At 40.6% G+C, this 8,239-nt stretch overlaps 1 non-coding gene across 1 annotated transcript; it reads right to left on the bottom strand.

Moving 5' to 3' along the window:
• Positions 1 to 6,777: 6,777 nt before the first annotated feature.
• LOC112774236 (small nucleolar RNA R71) lies at positions 6,778 to 6,881 on the bottom strand. Its single transcript, XR_003188734.1, has one exon. It is a non-coding gene; the product is annotated as a small nucleolar RNA R71 (small nucleolar RNA).
• Between the last annotated feature and the right edge of the window lie 1,358 nt (positions 6,882 to 8,239).

Here is an 8,239-nt window from a genome sequence, read left to right on the forward strand (position 1 = left end):
AAATTGAAAGCAAGAAAACTAAGAGGAAGGGAATTCAATTCTCCTTCCCCGAGACTTAGAAATTAAAATTCACTCCACACCAAAAGCTCTCCGAAAACTCTCTATGAAAACTAAAAGGAAAGCTCATCGAAAAACTTAAATCCTATGCTATTTATACACTTTCTTCAAATGGTCTTCAAGCCTTCAATTGGGCCTTTTCTCTTGATGGAATTGGGTTGATAGAGGCCTTGGTTGATTGCTCTTGGAGTTTGGAGAAGAACCGAAGTGAACCGGGTTTGGAATCATGTAAGCTTGAGTAAAAGTTTGAGGTAAACTTTTACTCAAACTTTTCACATCAGCCACCCTATTTTGCTGCTACCAACGTTTTAGCCAAAGTTTGGGGTCAAACTTTTGCTCAAACGTTGGCCTCCCCTTGCACACTCATGACGCCAATGTTTGCCAAAAAGTTTGAGGCAAACGTTGGCACAAACTTTTGCTCTCCAGGGTGTGTTGTTCATGGCGCCAACGTTTGCCAAAAAGTTTGAGGCAAACGTTGGCGCAAACTTTTGCTCTCCAGGGTGTTGATTTGTGATGCCAAAAGTTTGCCAAAAAGTTTGAGGCAAACTTTTGCTCAAGCTTTTTGCCTAAAAGTTTGCACAAAAGTTTGAGTCAAACTTTTGGTTAAGCTTTTTGCTCCCTGGTTCGTTTTCACTTATTCCAAAAGTTTGAGCTAAAGTTTGAGGCAAACTTTTGCTCAAACTTTTTGTCCTCTCTTCCTCCTAGCCATTCCTTCTTGCTTCAACCTTTATCCAAGCTTTCTTCACCTATCATTAATCAACCAAACATATCAAAGCTATGCTCAAAATCATGGGATATTCATTCTTTCATAATATGTGACAATTATAGCATAAAACCTCATGAAAGTGCATGAATTCATACATGGTTGATTGAATCAAAGGAAGCATGAAAATCTACCCAATTGGCTTGCTTATGGCTCAAGAAAGTGCATTATTCAATTGAAAACAAAAGAAAAAGGCTAGTGAAACTAGGCTAAGATGACTTGTCATCACCCTTGATCACTACAACCGGATTTGCACACTCATTATCCTAAAGTGCTCCTAGGGAGACGACTCGGGAATCAATACTCTCGGTTTTGAATTAGTTTTGAATTGTGACATATCTTGTGAATCTCTAATTTGATTGATGAGCAATGGTTGGGTTTAAACTATACTTGCAACGTTAATCCTATTTTTAGTTTGAAAATCCAAACCTACGCTTTTGGTCATTATCAAATTTTGGTGCCGTTGCCGAGGAGTTCACTTTAAGTGCAATGAGAGCTACTATTTTGGTTGTTGTAAATATGTTAATATTGTAAATATTTGAAATTTTGATTTGCTACTTAGCACTAATTGTTGATATTACTTTTCTCTATAGTAGGAGGCGCCTCTATCTTAGTATTGATAGCAACTAACACTTTTTGTTTGTTTAGCCCTGCACAAGTGGATATAATTAGAACATATATACTCATTGGTTCATTACTTTTGTTGATACCATTGCATTTTATTTTTCCTATTCATCATGAACTATCACCCTTTTGGCTTGGAGTCTGGTTGTTATCATGTTGCAGGTGGTAGCAATTCCGACGTTGGTCCACCTCAAGGTATGGGATGTCAATTTGAGGAAGGGTCACAAGCAATGAACTCTTGGCAACAAGGACCGTTGTGAGGGCCCCAGGATCTTAATGTCTATCAACCTCTCACACCTAGTGGAACACGTCCTCACCACAATTTTGCCCATCCATATGCTTATGTTTCATACTCTCAACATGAAATGCAACCATCATACCCTCAAGCTCCTTTACCTTTTCCACCACCGATTCCCTCCCCATCCATTTACTTACCTCATCACCTGGGACAACCTAGCTTCTACCACCATCCAATCCCCATTAACTCCCTTATGGAGAGCCTAGCTTTTAAGTCCTCATCCAAGAACAAAGAGAATTTCAAAAGAAGCAAGAGAATTGCATGGTAACTCTTGCCGAAGCTTTGTCATGTCTAGCACCCTTTCACTCCACCCCTAGTAACCTTGCTCCTCCGCTCTCACCACACCCATCAACCCCAAAATCTAACATTGATGCTATAACTCTGGAAGGAAGTGAGCCGCTTAATGAGATAATCCCTCAACCCGCCCTTCCGAAGGAGGAATCTATTGATGGGGGCGAGGATTTCATTGAAGATAAGAGGGAGGATGACCTTGAGGTAGATAGTCACTATGAGCTTCCAAAAGGTTTAAGTGATGAAGAAGATGAAAGTGACCTACCAAGTCTCCCCAACCAAGAGGATAGGTTACCCCACCAAGAAGTAAGGAAAGATTTGAAACCACTACCACCTCATGTCAAATATGCATTCCTTGATGAGGAACATAAGTTTCCGGTGATAGTGGCAACCGATCTCTCCGATCAAGAAGAGCAACAACTCCTTGATGTTATCCGGAAGTATAAGAAGGAAATTGGATGGAGCCTAAGTGACATTGTGGGGATAAGCCCTCAAGTGTGCATCCATAGGATTTTCTTGGAAGAAGGCGCTAAACCGGTCCGACAACCGCAAAGACGGCTAAACCCTACAATACTTGATGTGGTCAAGAAGGAAGTAACTCGTCTCTTAGAAGCGGACATCATTTATCCTATTTTTGACAGTAAATGGGTAAGTCAGGTCCAAGTAGTGCCAAAGAAGTCCAGGGTAACAATGGTGAAGACTAAGAGTGGAGAGCTTGTGGCTACCCGAGTCTAGAATACTTGGCGAGTGTGCATTGATTACCGCCAGCTGAATCAAGCAACGCGGAAGGACCACTACCCGTTGCCGTTCATTGACCAAATGTTGGATCGCTTGGTAGGTAAATTCCATTATTGCTTCTTAGATGGATACACAGGGTACTTTCAAATTCACATAGCTCCTGAGGTTCAGGAGAAAACTACTTTTACTTGCCCCTTTGGAACGTTTGTCTATAAGAGAATGCCGTTTGGCTTATGCAATGCACCGGCGACGTTTCAAAGATGCATGACAAGTGTTTTCTCGGATCTTCTGGAAGATTGTATGGAAGTCTTCATGGACGATTTCAATGTGTATGGTAGCTCCTTTGATGCTTGTTTAGGGAACTTAGCTAGGGTACTAGAGCGATGCACCAATACTAACCTTGTTTTGAATTTTGAAAAGTGCCACTTCATGGTGAAGCAAGGTATAGTATTGGGTCATATTGTCTCTAAAGACGGAATTTCCGTTGACCCGGCTAAGATCGATGTCATTTCGAGTTTACCTTACCCCTCCTCGGTGAGGGAGATCCGTTCCTTCCTTAGTCATATAGGCTTTTATCGTCGGTTCATCAAGAACATCAGCAAGGTCGCCTTACCTCTCTCCCACCTACTACAAAAAGATGTGGAATTCCATTTCAGTGAAGATTGCAAATAGGCTTTTCACAAGTTGAAGGAAGCGTTAACCACAGCCCCTATTGTGCGAGGCCCAAATTGGAGTCAACCTTTTGAGATCATGTGCGATGCCTCGAATCACGCCGTAGGTGCTGCGCTAGCACAACGCGATGGTAACGCTTCCTACATGATGCCAAGGCATCTTAGGCTAGTTTCACTAGCATTTTTTTGTTAGTTTTAGTTGTTTTATGCATTTTCTTGAGCTTAAAGTAACCAAGAATGGTTAAATGAATAACAAAGCAATGAACCATCCAAACAGTATGATTTTGATGCAAATTCCATGAGTTTTTAGTTATATTACTTGAATGCTATGAATGGAAGATTTCTCATGAAATTTTGCAAGACTTTGATGCAATTGTTTGGATGATTTCAGGGAAGAAGAGGCTAGGCAAGGAAGCAACAAAATCAATAAAGGAAGCTTGAATATCACATGTGGAGTTTAAGTTCCAGTTTAAGCCTAAACTGGAGCTTAAACGCCAGAATCATGAAGGCTAAGAAATGCTGGAACTGGCGTTTAACCTCCAGTTTAACCTTAAACTGGAAGTTAAACGCCAGAATGAGAATTTCACCAAGGGAGCATTTCCACGTTTAAGCTCCAGTTTAACCTTAAACTGGAGCTTAAACGTGTTCGACACAATTTCTCACCAGGAAGCATTTCCACGTTTAACCTCCAGTTTAACCTTAAACTGGAGGTTAAACGCCAGAAGTAAGAAAGGCACCAGGAGCATTTCCACGTTTAAGCTCCAGTTTAACCTTAAACTGGAGCTTAAACGTGTTCGACTATTTCTCTCCTCCAGGGTTGCTTTCCCATTTCCACGTTTAAGCTTCAGTTTAACCTTAAACTGAAGCTTAAACGTGTTCGACCCAATTGCTCCTCCAGGGTTGCTTTCTTCATTTCCACGTTTAAGCTTCAGTTTAACCTTAAACTGGAGCTTAAACGTGTTCGACTATTTCTCTCCTCCAGGGTTGCTTTCTCATTTCCACGTTTAAGCTTCAGTTTAACCTTAAACTGAAGCTTAAACGTGTTCGACCCAATTGCTCCTCCAGGGTTGTTTTCTTCATTTCCACGTTTAAGCTTCAGTTTAACCTTAAACTGAAGCTTAAACGTGTTCGACATTTCACACTCCTGGGTTGCTTTCTTCCATTTCCACGTTTAAGTTTCAGTTTAACCTTAAACTGAAACTTAAACTTCAACTTAAACGCCACTTTTTGAAAGGGGTTTCTGGGCCAAATATATTGAAGTTTAAGTTAGCATTTGAGCACAAACATTAACTTAAACGTATTATGGTATGAAACCCAATTGAATATCATGGTTTATGGGATTGGGCCTGAAGAATTGATGAGTCTGGAGCTTCAATTTGTTGAGTCTTGTGTCATTACTTGTTTATCACTAAGTTTGCTCAATGAATGTTACAGAATTGGATCACAGCCTCATCAGGATTATGGACCATAAACCCAAAGCAAAAGGAAATCAGGGAAAGGCCTCAAAGCCCAAGAAACACAACAGAAGCTCAATTTAGAAAGTGTATAAATAGGATAGAATTTAAGTTAGTAAGAGAGTTTTTGACACGGGAACTTTGGATCATTTTCTTTTAGTTTTGTAATTGAATTCAGAGCTATGACTCACTAAACCCCTTTCATTGGGTTAGGGAGCTCTATTGTAATTCAATGAATCAATAATAGTTTTATCTTCTTCTTCAATCTTTTCTCTTAAATTTTGTTAGAAAGCTTCTCGATCTAATTCCATTGGGTAGTTGTCTTGGGAAAGAAACTACCCATAATTGGAATCCTTCGGAACCTTGGGAAAGGAATGGAGGATTCATGCTAGAGAAGCTTTCTCACAGTGAATTGGATTGGGGTTTGGATGGATATTGTGACATGTAATCCTACCAAATTGTGGTTCATGAAACTGTGTGGTATAATCAGTGATCGAGCATCATCTCTTCTTATGAACATTTAAACCAAGGGATTGGGAATTTGTTTGTTTTTAGAGAGAATTGGTGAGCCAAGGGATTGGGATCCAATCATATAAGATTGCCAAGCAAAATTCAATGAATGCATTGGTTGAGGAAGGGATAAAAGTTGTTTTGATTCGGAGATCTCAATATCTCCTAACACCCAATGAACTCCCCATTTCTGATTTACCACTTTCTCTTTACATTCTGCAATTAAATTCATGCAATCACCCCCATCCCTTTTAATTTCAGCAATTTAGCTTCTCGCTCTTTAATTCATGCAAATTTTACATTCCGCAATTTTCATCTAAATCTTGATTCCGCTCAACTAGAACATACTTCTAATCCGAATTGCTCACTCAACCAATCCTTGTGGGATTTGACCTCACTCTATTGTGAGTTTTTACTTGACGATAACCGGTGCACTTGCCGGAAGGAATTTTGCCGATCGTGCAATTTCCTAAATCGTAGCATATCAAGTTTATGCAACATCAAGTTTATGGCGCCGTTGCCGGGGACTGGTTTTCGATTGACAATTCTCAAATTGGAAGTTAACTAGATTGAGCATTTTTTTTTGTTGTGATAATTTAGTTCAAGTTACTTGTTGAATTTTAATTTCTGCACTCTGTTACATGCTTTCTTTCTTTATGCCTTTAAATTCAAGCAACTAACTCACTGACTCACTAACTATTTGAATTAATTCCTCAACTGCTCTAACCATACTCTTCCATTAACCAAGAGTATTTCACTTGTTTGGTGCCTGTGCTGTGTTCTTGTATGACAGGTAGGAGAGGAGAGACATCAAATCCTCCATATACCGAACCAGAGAGGACCCTTCATAGACTTAGAAGGGAAGCAAGAGGGAAGAGAGTACTGAGAGAAGAGGAATCTGAAGGAGAATCTGAGGACAATTTTGAGGAAGCTTTAGATCTCAACATGGATAGAGAAGTTCACAACCATGAGAGGGCTGATGGAAACAATGCCATTCCTGAGAGGAGGGTTCTTGGTTCATACATAAACCCAACCTCTGGGAATTGTGGTAGCAGCATTCAGAAACCACCCATTCAGGCCAACAATTTTGAACTCAAACCACAGCTAATATCACTTGTGGAGGATTATTGTTCATTTGGTGGGAGTGCTAATGAAGATCCAAACCAACATCTCACAAAATTCCTGAGAATTTGCGACACTGTGAAGTCCAATGGAGTCCAGGAAGATACCTATAAACTGCTCTTATTCCCATTTTCACTTAGGGACAAGGCAGCTAAGTGGCTGGAATCATTCCCAAGGGGGAGCCTAACAACCTGGGATGAGGTGGAAAGCAAGTTTCTGGCACGTTTCTACCCCCCACAAAAGGTCAATAGGCTTCGATCTGAGGTTCAGACTTTTAGACAACAAGATGGTGAAACTCTCTACGAGGCATGGGAGAGATTCAAGGATTTGACAAGGAAATGCCCACCAGACATGTTCCATGACTGGGTGCAATTGCATATTTTCTATGATGGACTTTCTTATGAATCAAGGAAGGCTGTAGACCATTCATCAGGAGGTTCATTGAACAGGAAAAAGACTGTGGAAGAAGCCATTGAAGTGATTGAGACAGTGGCTGAGAATGAGTACTACTATGCTTCAGAGAGACACAACACTAAGGGAGTCATGGAGCTGAACCATGTTGATACAATTTTAGCCCAAAACAAGGTGTTTGCCAAGCAACTAGCAGAGCTCACCAAGAAATTAGAAACAAAGCAAGTGGCTGCAATACACACACAAGATCAAGAGGAAGTAAGCACTGAAGGAGGTGATTGGGAAGAGGCCAACTATGTGGGAAACCAACAAAGGCAATCATATGATCCACATTCCAACACTTACAACCCAGGATGGAAAAACCACCCAAACTTTGGGTGGGGGAACCAACAAACCCAACCACAAAACCACAAACCTTACAACCAAAACCAACATAACAAGTCCACATACCAAAACTCCAACCAAAGATTATACCAAGCCACACAAAACACTTACTCCCAACCATCATATCATGGCCAAAATAATCAACCTACCCAACCTAATCCGAACCAACAATTTCAAGATCAATTAAACAGGATAGAAGGAATGCTTGCAACCATGAGTCAAGACATAACCGAATTGAAAGCCTTTAAGGAAGAAGTAAATTCTAACCTGCAAAACCAAGGAGCTGCCATCCAGAAGCTAGAAAATCAAATTGTGTATTTGTCTAAGCAAACCCCTGGGCCAAGCGTTTCTCATGCTGCCAAGGCTATTGCAAGGGAAGAATGTAAGGCCATAACCCTCAGAAGTGGAAAGAATCTAAAGGAGATCTCAAAGGAAACCACAGAGGATGAAGCAAAGGAAAATGTGAGAGACAAGGAACAAGGACAATCTTTTACACCGTCTGCAACAAAAGAAAAAGAAAAAGAGGTCCTGAAGCCTTATACACCTAAAGCACCATATCCTCAACGTTTGATGAAAAGTGAAAAGGATGGCCAATTCTCCAGGTTCTTGGAGATTTTCAAGAAGCTTCAAATCAACATTCCGTTTGCTGAGGCAATAGAGCAAATGCCACTCTATGCAAAATTCTTAAAGGAATTAATGACCAAGAAGAGAAGATGGAGAAATGAGGAAACTGTGTTGTTGACTGAAGAATGCAGTGCCATCATTCAACACAAATTGCCTCAGAAATTGAAGGATCCAGGCAGTTTCCAAATCCCCTGCATCATAGGAGAAGTCATGGTGGAGAAGGCCTTGTGTGACTTAGGGGCCAGTATCAATTTGATGTCTCTAACAATGATGAGAAGAATGAAGATTGAGG

The sequence above is a fragment of the Arachis hypogaea genome, chromosome 18, assembly GCF_003086295.3.
Source record: "Arachis hypogaea cultivar Tifrunner chromosome 18, arahy.Tifrunner.gnm2.J5K5, whole genome shotgun sequence".
Taxonomy (NCBI): domain Eukaryota; kingdom Viridiplantae; phylum Streptophyta; class Magnoliopsida; order Fabales; family Fabaceae; genus Arachis; species Arachis hypogaea.